The sequence below is a fragment of the Pimephales promelas genome, chromosome 5 (genome assembly GCF_988280905.1).
Source record: "Pimephales promelas chromosome 5, fPimPro1.hap1.1, whole genome shotgun sequence".
NCBI classification, from domain to species: Eukaryota; Metazoa; Chordata; class Actinopteri; order Cypriniformes; family Leuciscidae; genus Pimephales; species Pimephales promelas.
Genome location: NC_142773.1, coordinates 10,245,785 through 10,265,186, shown reverse-complemented (window position 1 = coordinate 10,265,186; position 19,402 = coordinate 10,245,785). Strand labels below are relative to the sequence as shown.

Genomic DNA, 19,402 nt, shown 5'->3' with positions numbered 1-19,402 from the left:
TAATGTAAATACACGGCAGATGTAGACCTGTGAATGAATTTTTGATATCTTTGATACTGTTGCCGTGGCAACGAATCGAACTTTAACATTCTTTTTTGATGCTTTTGGGACTCTTAGCATGCTTGAAATTGCTTGAAACTCAACAGATACATCACATTTATTAGCCAGTAGACATGTGCAACTATGGCAAAAGATTAAAGTAATGTCAAAAAAGTAAACACTAAAAGCCTCATATCTTCTAAAAATGTAATTATACATCATTTGTTTCTAAATTAAATTATACAAATATTATAACTTCCCCAATTTTTCCTTTTTTTCATTTAAGAATTATGTTTACGTTCAAAAACAGCCAGAATTGTTGTAAAATTCATAAAAAAATAATAATCTGAGTCATACGTAGTGCTATACTGCCCTCTTGTGTTCAATATCAGGTAGGCCTATTGTGTATATTCCCACCGGTTAATCAACGTGTGACTCCGCTGGGACTTGGGAGCTTTTAAATCGCTTACTTAAAATCGAAAGTCGAAATACGGATGTCCGCACAAGACATTAATGGTGTGGAGTAGAGCGAGCATTTTAAATAAATTCCTATTAAGTAGGATTGAACTAAACAGAAAGAATGTTCACTCTGTTCTGCTGGTTCCTCGCTGGTGGATCATATGATTACTTTGTCATAATCTATGACAAAAATGCTATTATAAACCATATTAATAATAGACAATACACATTGCTCTTATTTTTGAAAAATACATTCATGAAAAACAAGATAACAAAAATCATAAAAAATATAGCCATGGCTGCTATAAATGTTTGAAATGCATAGGACAGATGTTTAATGACACAGCAACATATAATTGAAAGGCAATTAATAATCTGTCATTACGTCACTGCATTATGATATTACGGCTCCAATACGGTGCAGCACAAAGCACTTATGTGCATCCCGAGCGGAGAATGATGTGCTTGAAGCCACATGAAGTTACAGCGCAGTGAATCCGTATTGAAAAGTTCAAAGCACAAAGGAAATACATATTTATGAACAGTGTATTATACATTATCTATCTATGCAATAGTTTATTGAGCCTTTTCTTTTAAAGGTTTTAAATTTCAGTTACTGTGTGCGTGAAGAACAATTATAGTGCTCTGACTCTAGTGTTGTGATCTAACCGACAGCGTCCGACACCCGGTAGAAAGTAACACGGTTAAGTTACAGCAATAAAGTCCAGCAAGAAAAAGTTTCTTCATTCGAAAATATAGACCTTTAGACCTTTATCTTAAAGATCCAGTATAATAGGATTAACATTCAATCATCTTGAAGATCGTTTCATCATTGACTGTAACCGAATGTGACGTGCTGTTTGAATGCTGAATGGAGAATGACTGACAGGCGCAGAGAGGGAAAAGTTTGTGTTCTTGAATTTAATGACTTAAATATTAATTTCTATATCACATAATAGCTTCAGAACACTAATAATACAGTACACAAAAACTTTATGGTACTTTAGAAAGTTTTTGTGCCTTTGTGCCTAACATAGAATAGTATATATGCACAATATAGAATTTGAATCAGCCTCGTCAAAGATGGCAGTGTCAGAGCCGATACCGATCCTGAGTATCTAATCGGCGCACTTCTTTTCAACAGTCAAATTGAAATTGAATTTGAAATTGCTTGAAACTCAACAGATACATCACATTTATTAGCCAGTAGACATGTGCAAAGTTTCAGAAACGGGCATAGTGCAAGGACTAAATAGCGCCACCTTTTGACAAAAGTGGGGTTGTTAGTTTTATCTACAGTTACAAAAATCGCTATATACATTGTACTCCTCAAGCCGGACAACTTTCTAATACATAGTCATTAGCTCGGACCAAGATGAAGTCAGATATTTTGGTTTGAATATGGTGAGCCTCTCTCTGAGCCTACGTCCCTGTATGGCAAGCCCTTTTAACATTTAAAAGCTAAGTTTGCCTGTCCGGAATTAACATTGTAGATATCAACAACGTCTTTCTGTCTATTCGTAATTACATTTTGGATAGTTTGTATTATCATTTAAGATATCTGTAACATAATTGTGACTAGTCGAAATGACAGAGTATGGCAAGCCGTTTTAACATTTAATCATAAAAGGGCCAAAGCCTTCGGCACCGCCACCCGGGTGCATTTAGGTAAGTAAAGGAACCGGGGTTGTGGTGCCACCGGCTTGGGCCCGCCATCGCTGCTCGTTTTTCTTTAGTATTATTATTATTTTACTACCTTTTGGGCACTTTTGGGGCCCTTAACGTGCTCGAAAACTCTTGAAACTTTGCACACGGGTCAGAACCCGCGGCCATCAGAGCCGGGCTGAAGCTGGTACCCGGGCGTGGCAGGGCTGCTCGTCAGCGCCCCCTGGAACGGGGTCCGAACACTTGGTCCATAACTCAAACACGCTTGTATGTAATAATATGAAACTCGGTACACATGTTGATCTCATCGTTTCATCTATACCTCGCGCTCTTACTTTTTACCCCAGCCCGACAGGAAGTCGGCTATTGAGGTTTGTTTGTAAAACGCTCGCAATGGAATGTCAAATACTCCTCCTAGAGCTTTGATCCAAATTCGACGAAACTCGGTCAGCGTGAAGTCAAGACATTGAGGATGAAAGTTTGCGAGGGGATTTTTGATATCTCGAACGGTTTGTCCGTGGCGAGGAAACGAAATCATGGCGAGAAACGTGAAACAGGAAGTGTGTTATAACTTCAGCATACATTAACTGATCTTGATGAAACTTCAGCAGTGTGTTCGCTGTAAGAGGACGATCACATGGATGTGACTATTGTGAGTCAAAGTTATAGCGCCACCAACTGGCAGCAGGAAGTGTGTCACTTTCAAAATGCTTAGATATCACCCTTTTATTTTTACCCGATTTGCTTCAAACTTCATATGTATAATGTGAACATACGGCAGATGAAGACCTGTGAATGGATTCTTGATATCTTTGAAACTGTTGCCGTGGCGATGCATCAAACTTTACCCTTCTTTTAGGATGCTTTTAGGATGCTTTTGAGACCCTTAGCATGCTTCAAATTGCATGAAACTCGACAGACAAATCACATTTATTAGCCAGTAGACATGTGCAAAGTTGCAGAAACGGGCGTGGTGAGGGCTCAGTAGCGCCACCTTTTGACAAAAGTGGGGTGGTTAGTTTTAACTAGAGTTACAAAAATTGGTATGTATATTGTACTCCTCGAGCCGGACAACTTTCTAATTGACACTTATTAGCTAGGACCCACAGAAAGTCAGATATTTTTGTTTGAATATGGCCACTCTGAGCCTACATGTCTCTGTGTCTCTGTGTCTTTGGCTGGCTGGCTGGCTGGCTGTCTGTGTGTGTGTGTGTGTGTGCAGGGGGAGGGGGCTTAACCATTTCACTGCTGTGTGTATGGCCTGCATAAAGAAAATACATTTCTCAAGCCTGGTATTTTTTAAATAAGTTTTTATTTTTATTTTTTATAAGTAAAGACATATAACTAGTTTAATTGTAGTGCATTGACAATAGTTTTATATAATTAGTTTATTAATCAGATTAACTTGGTCAATAAACTTGGTCTGAAAATTTGGTCCATAAATCAAACACACTTGCATGTAATAATATGAAACTTGGTACACATATAGATCTCATCGTTTCATATATAGCCTACTTCACACTCTTACTTTTTACCCCAGCCCAACAGGAAGACGGCTATTTAGCGTTGTGTTTAAAACACATGCAATGGAATTTAAAGTATTGCTCCTAGAGCACTGAACCAAATTCGACAAAACTCGATCAGCGTGAAGTCAAGACATTAAGGATGAAAAGGTGCCAAGGGATTTTTTATATCTCGAACGGTTTGGCCGTGGCGAGGAAACGAAATTATGGCGAGAAACATGAAACAGGATGTGTGTTATAACTTCAGCATACATTAACTGATCTTGATGAAACTTCAGCAGTGTTTTCGCTGTAAGAGACCGATCACATGGATGTGACTATTGTGAGTCAAAATTATAGCGCCACCAACTGGCAGCAGGAAGTGTGTCACTTTCAAAATGCTTTGAAACCACTCTCTTATTTTTAACCGATTTGCTTCAAACTTCATCTGTATAATGTAAATACACGGCAGATGTAGACCTGTGAATGAATTTTTGATATCTTTGATACTGTTGCCGTGGCAACGAATCAAACTTTAACATTCTTTTTTGATGCTTTTGGGACTCTTAGCATGCTTGAAATTGCTTGAAACTCAACAGATACATCACATTTATTAGCCAGTAGACATGTGCAACTATGGCAAAAGATTAAAGTAATGTCAAAAAAGTAAACACTAAAAGCCTCATATCTTCTAAAAATGTAATTATACATCATTTGTTTCTAAATTAAATTATACAAAAATATTATAACTTCCCCAATTTTTCCTTTTTTTCATTTAAGAATTATGTTTACGTTCAAAAACAGCCAGAATTGTTGTAAAATTCATAAAAAAAATAATAATCTGAGTCATACGTAGTGCTGTACTGCCCTCTTGTGTTCAATATCAGGTAGGCTTATTGTGTATATTCCCACCGGTTAATCAACGTGTGACTCCGCTGGGACTTGGGAGCTTTTAAATCGCTTACTTAAAACCGAATGTCAAAATACGGATGTCCGCACAGGACATTAATGGTGTGGAGTAGAGCGAGCATTTTAAATAAATTCCTATTAAGTAGGATTGAACTAAACAGAAAGAATGTTCACTCTGTTCTGCTGGTTCCTCGCTGGTGGATCATATGATTACTTTGTCATAATCTATGACAAAAATGCTATTATAAACCATATTAATAATAGATAATACACATTGCTCTTATTTTTGAAAAATACATTCATGAAAAACAAGATAACAAAAATCATAAAAAAATATAGCCATGGCTGCTATAAATGTTTGAAATGCATAGGACAGATGTTTAATGACGCAGCAACATATAATTGAAAGGCAATTAATAATCTGTCATTACATCACTGCATTATGATATTACGGCTCCAATACGGTGCAGCACAAAGCACTTATGTGCATCCCGAGCGGAGAATGATGTGCTTGAAGCCACATGAAGTTATAGCGCAGTGAGTCCGTATTGAAAAGTTCAAAGCACAAAGGAAATACATATTTATGAACAGTGTATTATACATTATCTATCTATGCAATAGTTTATTGAGCCTTTTCTTTTAAAGGTTTTAAATTTCAGTTACTGTGTGCGTGAAGAACAATTATAGTGCTCTGACTCTAGTGTTGTGATCTAACCGACAGCGTCCGACACCCGGTAGAAAGTAACACGGTTAAGTTACAGCAATAAAGTCCAGCAAGAAAAAGTTTCTTCATTCGAAAATATAGACCTTTAGACCTTTATCTTAAAGATCCAGTATAATAGGATTAACATTCAATCATCTTGAAGATCGTTTCATCATTGACTGTAACCGAATGCGACGTGCTGTTTGAATGCTGAATGGAGAATGACTGACAGGCGCAGAGAGGGAAAAGTTTACGTGTTCTTGAATTTAATGACTTAAATATTAATTTCTATATCACATAATAGCTTCAGAACACTAATAATACAGTACACAAAAACGTTATGGTACTTTAGAAAGTTTTTGTGCCTTTGTGCCTAACATAGAATAGTATATATGCACAATATAGAATTTGAATCAGCCTCGTCAAAGATGGCAGTGTCAGAGCCGATACCGATCCTGAGTATCTAATCGGCGCACTTCTTTTCAACAGTCAAATTGAAATTGAAATTGCTTGAAACTCAACAGATACATCACATTTATTAGCCAGTAGACATGTGCAAAGTTTCAGAAACGGGCATAGTGCAAGGACTAAATAGCGCCACCTTTTGACAAAAGTGGGGTTGTTAGTTTTATCTACAGTTACAAAAATCGCTATATACATTGTACTCCTCAAGCCGGACAACTTTCTAATACATAGTCATTAGCTCGGACCAAGAGGAAGTCAGATATTTTGGTTTGAATATGGTGAGCCTCTCTCTGAGCCTACGTCCCTGAATGGCAAGCCCTTTTAACATTTAAAAGCTAAGTTTGCCTGTCCGGAATTAACATTGTAGATATCAACAACGTCTTTCTGTCTATTCGTAATTACATTTTGGATAGTTTGTATTATCATTTAAGATATCTGTAACATAATTGTGACTAGTCGAAATGACAGAGTATGGCAAGCCGTTTTAACATTTAATCATAAAAGGGCCAAAGCCTTCGGCACCGCCACCCGGGTGCATTTAGGTAACTAAAGGAACCGGGGTTGCGGTGCCACCGGCTTGGGCCCGCCATCGCTGCTCGCAGCTATATTTAGGGCCCAAGCCCTGAAAGGGCGAAGGCCCTATTGTTTTCCTAAGGATTATTAGGGCCCAAGCCCTGAAAGGGCGAAGGCCCTATTGTTTTCCTAAGGATTATTTATTAGGGCCCAAGCCCTGAAAGGGCGAAGGCCCTATTGTTTTCCTAAGGATTATTTTTCTTTACTATTATTATTATAATTATTATTATTTTACTACCTTTTTGGCACTTTTGGGGCCCTTAACGTGCTCGAAAACTCTTGAAACTTTGCACACGGGTCAGAACCCGCGGCCATCAGAGCCGGGCTGAAGCTGGTACACGGGCGTGGCAGGGCGGCTCGTCAGCGCCCCCTGGAACGGGGTCCGAACACTTGGTCCATAACTCAAACACGCTTGTATGTAATAATATGAAACTCGGTACACATGTTGATCTCATCGTTTCATCTATACCTCGCGCTCTTACTTTTTACCCCAGCCCAACAGGAAGTCGGCTATTGAGGTTTGTTTGTAAAACGATCGCAATGGAATGTCAAATACTCCTCCTAGAGCTTTGATCCAAATTCGACGAAACTCGGTCAGCATGAAGTCAAGACATTGAGGATGAAAGTTTGCGAGGGGATTTTTTATATCTCGAACGGTTTGTCCGTGGCGGGGAAACGAAATCATGGCGAGAAACGTGAAACAGGAAGTGTGTTATAACTTCAGCATACATTAACTGATCTTGATGAAACTTCAGCAGTGTGTTCGCTGTAAGAGGACGATCACATGGATGTGACTATTGTGAGTCAAAGTTATAGCGCCACCAACTGGCAGCAGGAAGTGTGTCACTTTCAAAATGCTTAGATATCACCCTTTTATTTTTACCCGATTTGCTTCAAACTTCATATGTATAATGGAAACATACGGCAGATGAAGACCTGTGAATGGATTCTTGATATCTTTGAAACTGTTGCCGTGGCGACGCATCAAACTTTACCCTTCTTTTAGGATGCTTTTAGGATGCTTTTGAGACCCTTAGCATGCTTCAAATTGCATGAAACTCGACAGACACATCACATTTATTAGCCAGTAGACATGTGCAAAGTTGCAGAAACGGGCGTGGTGAGGGCTCAGTAGCGCCACCTTTTGACAAAAGTGGGGTGGTTAGTTTTAACTAGAGTTACAAAAATTGGTATGTATATTGTACTCCTCGAGCCGGACAACTTTCTAATTGACACTTATTAGCTAGGACCCACGGAAAGTCAGATATTTTTGTTTTAATATGGCCACTCTGAGCCTACATGTGTCTTTGGCTGGCTGGCTGGCTGGCTGTCTGTGTGTGTGTGCAGGGGGAGGGGGCTTAACCATTTCACTGCTGTGTGTATGACCTGCATAAAGAAAATACATTTCTCAAGCCTGGTATTTTTTAAATAAGTTTTTATTTTTATTTTTTATAAGTAAAGGCATATAACTAGTTTAATTGTAGTGAATTGACAATAGTTTTATATAATTAGTTTATTAATCAGATTAACTTGGTCAATAAACTTGGTCTGAAAATTTGGTCCATAAATCAAACACACTTGCATGTAATAATATGAAACTTGGTACACATATAGATCTCATCGTTTCATATATAGCCTACTTCACACTCTTACTTTTTACCCCAGCCCAACAGGAAGACGGCTATTTAGGGTTGTGTTTAAAACACATGCAATGGAATTTAAATTATTGCTCCTAGAGCACTGAACCAAATTCGACGAAACTCGATCAGCGTGAAGTCAAGACATTAAGGATGAAAAAGTGCCACGGGATTTTTGATATCTCGAACGGTTTGGCCGTGGCGAGGAAACGAAATTATGGCGAGAAACATGAAACAGGATGTCTGTTATAACTTCAGCATACATTAACTGATCTTGATGAAACTTCAGCAGTGTTTTCGCTGTAAGAGACCGATCACATGGATGTGACTATTGTGAGTCAAAGTTATAGCGCCACCAACTGGCAGCAGGAAGTGTGTCACTTTCAAAATGCTTTGAAATCACTCTCTTATTTTTAACCGATTTGCTTCAAACTTCATCTGTATAATGTAAATACACGGCAGATGTAGACCTGTGAAAGAATTTTTGATATCTTTGATACTGTTGCCGTGGCAACGAAACAAACTTTAACATTCTTTTTTGATGCTTTTGGGACTCTTAGCATGCTTGAAATTGCTTGAAACTCAACAGATACATCACATTTATTAGCCAGTAGACATGTGCAACTATGGCAAAAGATTAAAGTAATGTCAAAAAAGTAAACACTAAAAACCTCATATCTTCTAAAAATGTAATTATACATCATTTGTTTCTAAATTAAATTATACAAATATTATAACGTCCCCAATTTTTCCTTTTTTTCATTTAAGAATTATGTTTACGTTCAAAAACAGCCAGAATTGTTGTAAAATTCATAAAAAAATAATAATCTGAGTCATACGTAGTGCTATACTGCCCTCTTGTGTTCAATATCAGGTAGGCCTATTGTGTATATTCCCACCGGTTAATCAACGTGTGACTCTGCTGGGACTTGGGAGCTTTTAAATCGCTTACTTACAACCGAAAGTCGAAATACGGATGTCCGCACAAGACATTAATGGTGTGGAGTAGAGCGAGCATTTTAAATAAATTCCTATTAAGTAGGATTGAACTAAACAGAAAGAATGTTCACTCTGTTCTGCTGGTTCCTCGCTGGTGGATCATATGATTACTTTGTCATAATCTATGACAAAAATGCTATTATAAACCATATTAATAATAGATAATACACATTGCTCTTATTTTTTGAAAAATACATTCATGAAAAACAAGATAACAAAAATCATAAAAACATATAGCCATGGCTGCTATAAATGTTTGAAATGCATAGGACAGATGTTTAATGACGCAGCAACATATAATTGAAAGGCAATTAATAATCTGTCATTACGTCACTGCATTATGATATTACGGCTCCAATACGGTGCAGCACAAAGCACTTATGTGCATCCCGAGCGGAGAATGATGTGCTTGAAGCCACATGAAGTTACAGCGCAGTGAGTCCGTATTGAAAAGTTCAAAGCACAAAGGAAATACATATTTATGAACAGTGTATTATACATTATCTATCTATGCAATAGTTTATTGAGCCTTTTCTTTTAAAGGTTTTAAATTTCAGTTACTGTGTGCGTGAAGAACAATTATAGTGCTCTGACTCTAGTGTTGTGATCTAACCGACAGCGTCCGACACCCGGTAGAAAGTAACACGATTAAGTTACAGCAATAAAGTCCAGCAAGAAAAAGTTTCTTCATTCGAAAATATAGACCTTTAGACCTTTATCTTAAAGATCCAGTATAATAGGATTAACATTCAATCATCTTGAAGATCGTTTCATCATTGACTGTAACCGAATGTGACGTGCTGTTTGAATGCTGAATGGAGAATGACTGACAGGCGCAGAGAGGGAAAAGTTTGTGTTCTTGAATTTAATGACTTAAATATTAATTTCTATATCACATAATAGCTTCAGAACACTAATAATACAGTACACAAAAACTTTATGGTACTTTAGAAAGTTTTTGTGCCTTTGTGCCTAACATAGAATAGTATATGCACAATATAGAATTTGAATCAGCCTCGTCAAAGATGGCAGTGTCAGAGCCGATACCGATCCTGAGTATCTAATCGGCGCACTTCTTTTCAACAGTCAAATTGAAATTGAAATTGAAATTGCTTGAAACTCAACAGATACATCACATTTATTAGCCAGTAGACATGTGCAAAGTTTCAGAAACGGGCATAGTGCAAGGTCTAAATAGCGCCACCTTTTGACAAAAGTGGGGTTGTTAGTTTTATCTACAGTTACAAAAATCGGTATATACATTGTACTCCTCAAGCCGGACAACTTTCTAATACATAGTCATTAGCTCGGACCAAGAGGAAGTCAGATATTTTGGTTTGAATATGGTGAGCCTCTCTCTGAGCCTACGTCCCTGTATGGCAAGCCCTTTTAACATTTAAAAGCTAAGTTTGCCTGTCCGGAATTAACATTGTAGATATCATCAACGTCTTTCTGTCTATTCGTAATTACATCTTGGATAGTTTGTATTATCATTTAAGATATCTGTAACATAATTGTGACTAGTTGAAATGACAGAGTATGGCAAGCCGTTTTAACATTTAATCATAAAAGGGCCAAAGCCTTCGGCACCGCTACCCCGGTGCCTTTAGGTAACTAAAGGAACCGGGGTTGCGGTGCCACCGGCTTGGGCCCGCCATCGCTGCTCGCAGCTATATTTATTATTATTTTGTAACCTTTTGGGCATTTTTGGGGCCCTTAACGTGCTCGAAAACTCTTGAAACTTTGCACATGGGTCAGAACCCGCGGCCATCAGAGCCGGGCTGAAGCTGGTACCCGGGCGTGGCAGGGCGGCTCGTCAGCGCCCCCTGGAACGGGGTCCGAACACTTGGTCCATAACTCAAACACGTTTGTATATAATAATATGAAACTCGGTGCACATGTTGATCTCATAGTTTCATCTATACCTCGCGCTTTTACTTTTTACCCCAGCCCAACAGGAAGTCGGCTATTGAGGTTTGTTTGTAAAACGCTCGCAATGGAATGTTAAATACTCCTCCTAGAGCTTTGATCCAAATTCGACAAAACTCGGTCAGCATGAAGTCAAGACATTGAGGATGAAAGTTTGCGAGGGGATTTTTGATATCTCGAACGGTTTGGCCGTGGCGAGGAAACGAAATCATGACGAGAAACGTGAACCAGGAAGTGTGTTATAACTTCAGCATACATTAACTGATCTTGATGAAACTTCAGCAGTGTGTTCGCTGTAAGAGGACGATCACATGGATGTGACTATTGTGAGTCAAAGTTATAGCGCCACCAACTGGCAGCAGGAAGTGTGTCACTTTCAAAATGCTTTGATATCACCCTTTTATTTTTACCCGATTTGCTTCAAACGTCATCTGTATAATGTAAACATACGGCAGATGTAGACCTGTGAATGGATTCTTGATATCTTTGAAACTGTTGCCGTGGCGACGCATCAAACGCTACCATTCTTTTAGGATGCTTTTGAGACCCTTAGCATGCTTGAAATTGCATGAAACTCGACAGACACATCACATTTATTAGCCAGTAGACACGTGCAAAGTTTCAGAAACGGGCGTGGTGAGGGCTCAGTAGCGCCACCTTTTGACAAAAGTGGGGTTGTTAGTTTTATCTACAGTTACAAAAATCGGTATGTATATTGTACTCCTCGAGCCGGACAACTTTCTAATTGACACTCATTAGCTAGGACCCACAGAAAGTCAGATATGTTTGTTTGAATGTGGTCTTGCTCAATCTGATCCTACATCTGTCTTTGCCTGTCTGTGTATGTGTGTGTGTTTGTAGGGGGAGGGGTCTTAACCATTTCACTCCTGTGTGTATGGCCTGCATAAAAAATAAATGCCTTAAGCCTGGTATTTTTTTAAATAAGTTTTTTATTTTTTATAAGTAAAGGCATATAACCAGTTTAATTGTAGTGCATTAATAGTTTTATATAATTAGTTTATTAATTAAATTAACTTGGTCCATAAACTTGATCTGAAAATTTGGTCCATAAATCAAACACACTTGCATGTAATAATATGACTTGAGTGTTAATCACATCATGTTTTCAGTTTGAATATAAAATATATAAATTATGTAAAAAAAATAAAGTTGATCCAGCTGGAGCGCAGGCTGAGAATAGCGCTGTCATGACTGGATCAGAGATCATCAGTCATGCCCTCTCATACCTTACGCGCACACCACGCCCACTTACATCAGATCACATCAACAAGTCAGCCGGAGGGATACCGAGGGTCGCTTTCGGATTCAAGAATTTCTTACAACAAGATGGCAAAAGAACAGCGCTTTGCAAGACATGCAACGTTAAGATCGCGGACAGTCAGATGACAACCTCCAATTTCGTCCGTCATTTGAAGAGCCTGCCCTGTAAGTGCTTGTCAATTTGTTAATGTTATCTGGTTAGCTCGTTCGTAGTTAGCTAGCTAATGTAAGTTAAAGGAGAACTCCGGCGCAAAATTACACATTGTTACCTAGTCAACCGTTATCTGAGATTTGTTTTCATGACTGCCGAATGTAAATAGTTTTATCTATAAAAACAGTTTAGCCTATAAGTGACGTCCGACATTCTGCATATTGTGTTATTTTGTTAAGCCCCACTAAAGGCATAAAAAACTGTAAAGCACAATCAAGTTTTCACACTATATTCCAAGACTTCTAAAGTCATTCAATAGCTTAATGTGTGGTAAAATTAATATTTTAGTCTCTAAGTTAAAGTTAACGGAAAGTCATCTCGCCTCAGTCATTCTCCATGCATCAGCTTCACACAGCGCGTCGCGTTCGGTTGCGACAGTAACACGACGACACTCTCTTCAAGATCAATGTTCCCAATATTATACTTTATTTGTAGATAAGGCATAAAGGTCTATGATTTGCATAAAATGACTATCTTGCTGGAGTGGAGTTTATTGCCCTTTAGAATACACTAAGCATTAGTGCTGCACGATTAATTATATCGCAGTCGTAATAGCGATCTCAAACCTATGCAATTATATAACGCAAAATGCCGCGATTTTATATGAAATAAACAAAGTAGGGCTATTAGCGCAGCTTCTCTTCTTTTTTGTCATCCTTTGACTTGTGTTACAAGATCCCCCTCTTATTGGTTTAAATGCCTTTTCGCATTTTGCACGACAAGAAGTGAAAAGCTGCCTGTGAGTGCCCTAGATTAGAATAGATGATACTCGCATAATGCGCATGCACTGACCGTGTGCCAGCCCAGAATAAACAGTTCTCTTTCGAGCTTGAACGAACAATAGCACACACAATTATGCCAAAATGTGGTTTTGTCTAGTATCTTCATCAGGGGCGGTTCTAGAGGCGGGGCCACAGGGGCCTGGGCCCCTGCTGAAATCTGATTGGCCCCTGATTGGCCCCCCTTCCACCAATCGTCGACGAGAAGAGCAACCGGAGAATTTTTCCACAACGATCACAGATGCAATTCCACCCCCAAACAATTGGCGGCACTGCGGTAGTAATGTGGCAATGTAATTTGGGAGAAGAAGCAGTGCTTGAAACTAATGCGCAAAATCTGAACTTTTGACTACCAGAACATCGTCGGTGATGTTGCCTGTACACAGGAGACATAATCCATCAAACAGTAATCCAACTTAGAGACAACTTTTGGTGAGTCACAAATCCTTGTGTTGGTTGTCATTAAAATATGAAAGTATATTTTAGCTGCTGCTCTTACTTATTTTAGGTTTGTTAACTTAATTGTGGAAGACTTGTTAAAGTTGTTAGCAATGTTAACATGTTAAGATAGCGTTAGCAAAGGTTATAGAGTTTTTAGAGAGTTTATGCATTCACTAACAGCCTTGTATGTAATTATACCTTTGTGATAATGTTAACTATCTTGTTTGGCAGATATAGTGAGCATGAAAAAAGGGACAGACACAGGGAGCTATTCAGAGTTTTTTTTTTTTTTTACAAGATTAACCCATGATACTCATAGATATATATGATGATACTACTAAAAGTGATGGTTTAAGCAAGGGGACGTCAGAGGACAGAATCAACCAGCAGGCAGCTGAAGACCAGGGTAGCCCAAACCCCTCTTCACCAGATCAGATAAAACATGATGTAGGCAAAGCCAGATGATAGAAACACAATGTTATGTATTAAATGGTATTCAATGAAACTGCAACGAGAAGAAGTGTACTGCTTGCTGAGGGTCTGAACATAATGATGCCAAAATGGATGTTTCTGCTAGCAGCTAGAACCAGAAATGTTAGCAATAATATAACTGCTCATATTAACATAATTTTCAGAAGACTCAGTGGTTATGTTTAATTGTTTTTCATTTGCTTCTTGTAGACATTCCCTGGTGCCTAGCAGAAAAGTTGTGCTGCTCCACCTGGACCTGATGGTATGCCTATATTTTCATCCTGTTGAAGTTGTCAATGGACATTTAACAAATTATGCATTAATTAACAATAATTTACTGTTTATAAGCGACAACATGATTATGAAACTTAAAATGTCGAATTCAGAAAGAAGTTATAAAAAAAATCTATTTTTTTTGCTTCTCTCCAGACATTTCCCAGTCCAGAGCAGATGGTCCAGTGCAACCTGTCCTCAAGGTTTACCCCAAGACACAGCACGGGAACAGGAAGAGAGCATTCATTGAGACCTGGCAAAAGACTTTACGTGGCTGCAGTATTCTGTGTTTGGAGCAGCCTTATATCCATAAATAAATAAAAAAAATCATTAAGAACTTTACTGGCACATTTTTTTGAAAAATTAATAACTGCCGAACTGTATTTGCACCGTACTGAATAAATTATTTTGTGTGCATGGATGTACCCTGTACTTGGCCCCTGATTGTAACATCTGGCCCCTTAATGGCCCCTGTTACAGAAAAATCCTAGAACCGCCACTGGATATGAGGCTTTTAGTGTTTACTGTTTACTTTTTTGACATTACTTTAATCTTTTGCCAAAGTTGCACATGCCTACTGGCTAATAAATGTGATGTATCTGTCGAGCTATCTGTATCTATCTGTTTCAAGCAATTTCAAGCATGCTAAGAGTCCCAAAAGTATCAAAAAAGAATGTTAAAGTTTGATTTGTTGCCACAGCAACAGTATCAAAGATATCAAGAATCCATTCACAGGTCTACATCTGCTGTATTTTTACATTATACAGATGAAGTTTGAAGCAAATCGGTTAAAAATAAGAGGGTGATATCAAAGCAGTTTGAAAGTGACACACTTCCTGCTGCCAGTTGGTGGCGCTATAACTCTGACTCACAATAGTCACATCCACGTGATCGGCCTCTTACAGCGAACACACTGCTGAAGTTTCATCAAGATCAGTTAATCTATGCTGAAGTTATAACACACTTCCTGTTTCACGTTTCTCGCCATAATTTTGTTTCCTCGCCACGGCCAAACCGTTCGAGATATCAAAAATCCCCTCGCAAACTTTCATCCTCAATGCCTTGACTTCATGCTGACCGAGTTTCGTGCCGTGTGTTTGAATTCTCTAGGAGGAGTATTGCACATTCCATTGCGAGCGTTTTACAAACAAACCTCAATAGCCGACTTCCTGTTTGGCTGGGGTAAAAAGTAAGAGCGTGAGGTATAGATGAAACGATGAGATCAACATGTGTACCGAGTTTCATATTATTACATGCAAGCGTGTTTGATTTATGGACCAAGTGTTCGGACCCGTTCCAGGGGGCGCTGTCTAGCCCCCCTGCCACACCCAGGTACCATCTTCAGCCCGGCTCTGATGGCTGTGGGATCTGACCTGTGTGCAAAGTTTCAAGAGTTTTCAAACCCGTTAAGGGCCCCAAAAGCCGCTAAGAGTCTCAAAATCATAAAAAAAAAGAATTTTAAAGTTTGATGCGTTGCCACGGCAACAGTATCAAAGATATCAAGAATCCATTCACAGGTCTTCTTCTGCTATGTATTTACATTATACAGATTAAGTTTGAAGCACATCGGGTAAAAATAAAAGGGTGAGTTCAAAGCATTTTGAAAGTGACACACTTCCTGCTACCAGTTGGTGGCGCTATAACTCTGACTCACAATAGTCACATCCATGTGATCGTCCTCTTACAGCGAACATACTGCTGAAGTTTCATCAAGATCAGTTAATGTATGCTGAAGTTATAACACACTTCCTGTTTCACGTTTCTCGCCATAATTTCGTTTCCTCGCCATGGCCAAACCGTTCGAGATATCAAAAATCCCCTCGCAAACTTTCATCGTCAATGCCTTGACTTCATGCTGACCGAGTTTCGTGCCGTGTGTTTGAATTCTCTAGGAGTAGTACTTCAAATTCCATTGCGAGTGTTTTATGAACAACCCTAAGTAACAGACTTCCTGTTGGGCTGGGGTAAAAAGTAATAGTATGAGGTATATATGAACGATGAGATCTATATGTGCACCGAGTTTCATATTATTACATGCAAGCGTGTTTGATTTATGGACCAAGTTTTCGGACCCCGTTCCAGGGGGCGCTGTCTAGCCCCCCTGCCACGCCCGGGTACCATCTTCAGCCCGGCCCTGATGGCCGCGGGTTCTGACCCGTGTGCTAAGTTTCAAGAGTTTTTGAGCATGTTAAGGGCCCCAAAAGTGCCCGAATAGTCGTATAAATAATAATAATAATAATAATAATAATAAATATAGCTGCGAGCAGCGATTGCGGGCCCAAGCCGGTGGCACCGCAACCCTGATGCCTTTAGTTACCCAAAGGCACCGGAATGGTGGTACCGCCGGCTTTGGCCCTTTATCGCTGCTCACAGCTATATTTATATTTAATATAAAGCCGGTGGCACCGCCACCTTGGTGCCTTTAGGGTTATTCTGTACGACGTGTAAAAACGTAACCCCCGCTTTGACTATCAAAAAGAAGTGTATTGTAGAGCTTGCATCAATGCGGACTCGATGCGCTGTGAGCTGTAACTCCATGTGGCTTTAAGCGCATCATTCTCCACTCGGGATGCGCATAAGCGGTTTGTGCCACACTGTACTGAGCCTTTCATATCATAATGCAGTGACACAATGACAGATTATTAATTGCCTTTCTTGTTCTGTTCCATCTATTATATGTTGATAATAGATAGGACAGAGCACTAAAAACCTCAAACAAAGCACTAAAAACTTAAGCTGTTTGCTGTGTAGTCTGAGAATGAGCTGTTTGATTTGCACCCTCTTCCTCTTCACTGTCCTCCATAAAAACCAGCTATCCAGGTCCATGTTGTTCTAGAAAGTTTGTATGTTGCTGCCTCAATTAACATCTCTGTATACATTTAAAACATGGCTATATCTAAAATAATTTATCTTTTTGATTTTTGTTATCTTGTTTTTCATGAATATTTTACAACAATACAAAGAGCAATGTGTATTTTCCAATAATATAGTTTGTAATGGCTTTTTTTTTGTCATAGATTATAATCATATATTTTTTGGATTTGTTATTTATCTTTATAATGAAGTTGTCTGTATTAAGTAGATTGTGTTTAACACACACAAGAGTGATTTATTAGTTCAACACATAGTTATAGAAATTCTACTTTATCTAAAAAAACCCCTGCACTTTATACACACACACACACACACACACACACATAAATACATGTAAATAAAAATACCAAAAAAAAACATCAAATGTGTTTTTAGTCAGAGTATTATTTTATACAGAAACAAATATTTGTAATTCAGATAATAATGAAGTTAGTGTTTTAAAATCTTAAGGAAAACAAATATATTGAAATATAGCACATGAATTTTTAATTCATTCAACTTCAATTACAAATACAATCTTACTTTTATTTAAAGCAATCTATACATTTAAAAGATGGGGGTTATATGCCTATTTTGTCATTTAAAAATATTGTTATGCAAAATTGTTATGCAAAAAGACAAGGACTTAGAGACAAGGACTTGTAGGAAAAATCACAGCCAGCCACACACACACACACACACATAAACACAGACAACAGCCCTCCCCTCCCCACACACACACACACACACCCACCCACACACACACACACACAGAGAGAGAGAGAGAGAGAGAGAGAGAGAGAGAGAGAGAGAGAGAGAGAGAGAATGGCAGGGGAAATAAATCCATTCAAACTACAATATCTGACTTTCTGTTGCTCAGAGCGAATGACTTTAAATTGGAAAGTTGATCGGCTTGACGAGAACAATATACGTGGTAAGTTTTGTAACTGTAGGTAAATTGAGCAAAGTTATAACACACTTTATGTGTCCTTTTTTAGTCATAAAATTCATTTCCTCGCCACGGCCAGACCGTTCGAGATATCAAAAATCCGTCCGGAATTGAGCATCCTCAATGTATTGACTTCATGCACACCGAGTTTGGTTGTGATTGGTAAACACATGCATTGTGATTTGATGTATTTCTCCTAGGACAATTATTCAAACAACCCATAATTCATAATTCATAAATAACTTCCATTTGAACTGTCATAAAACTTAGAGCACGAAAGTTGTTTGGCCTGATGTGATCTATAATTGTACCGAGTTTCATATTAATTCATGCAAGTGTGTTTGATTTATGGACAAATGTTCGAATCCCAGTCCAGGGGGCGCTGTCGAGCCGCCCTGCCACGCCCGGTTACCAGCTTCAGCCCGGCCCTGATGGCCATGGGTTCTGACCCGTGTGCAAAGTTTCAAGAGTTTTCGAGGATGTTAAGGCCCCCGAAAATGCCAGAGAAGTCGCACACAGCAAATAAAGGGTTAAAATTAACCTGACAGGCGCCCCTCCTCTCACTCACACAGAGAGACACTGAGAGACTGGCAAAATTCTGAGATTTTCTCTACATTCAAACAAACATATCTGACTTTCTGTGGGTCCTAGCTAATGAGTGTCAATTAGAAAGTTGTCCGGCTCGAGGAGTACAATATACATACCGATTTTTGTAACTGTAGATAAAACTAACAACCCCACTTTTGTCAAAAGGTGGCGCTACTGAGCCCTCACCACGCCGGTTTCTGAAACTTTGCACATGTCTACTGGCTAATAAATGTGATGTGTCTGTCGAGTTTCATGCGATTTGAAGCATGCTAAGGGTCTCAAAAGCATCCTATAAGAATGGTAAAGTTTGATGCGTTGCCACGGCAAAAGTTTAAAAGATATCAAGAATCCATTCACAGGTCTACATCTATCGTATGTTTACATTATTCAGATGAAGTTTGAAGCAAATCGGGTAAAAATAAAAGGGTGATTTCAAAGCATTTTGAAAGTGACACACTTCCTGCTGCCAGTTGGTGGCACTATAACTTTGACTCACAATAGTCACATCCATGTGATCGTCCTCTTACAGCGAACAGACTGCTGAAGTTTCATCAAGATCAGTTAATGTATGCTGAAGTTATAACACACTTCCTGTTTCACGTTTCTCGCCATAGTTTCGTTTCCTCGCCACGGACAAACCGTTCGAGATATCAAAAATCCCCTCGCAAACTTTCAT

General features: G+C 38.8%; 1 protein-coding gene and 1 long non-coding RNA gene across 2 annotated transcripts in view; both read left to right on the top strand.

Moving 5' to 3' along the window:
* snap47 (synaptosome associated protein 47) overlaps positions 1-19,402 on the top strand; it is a 253,313-nt gene that overhangs the window by 131,256 nt on the left and 102,655 nt on the right. The window lies entirely within an intron of this gene.
* On the top strand, positions 13,368-14,840 carry LOC120480988 (uncharacterized). The gene is made up of 3 exons (XR_005623222.2): positions 13,368-13,583; positions 14,274-14,325; positions 14,493-14,840. It is a non-coding gene; the product is annotated as an uncharacterized LOC120480988 (long non-coding RNA).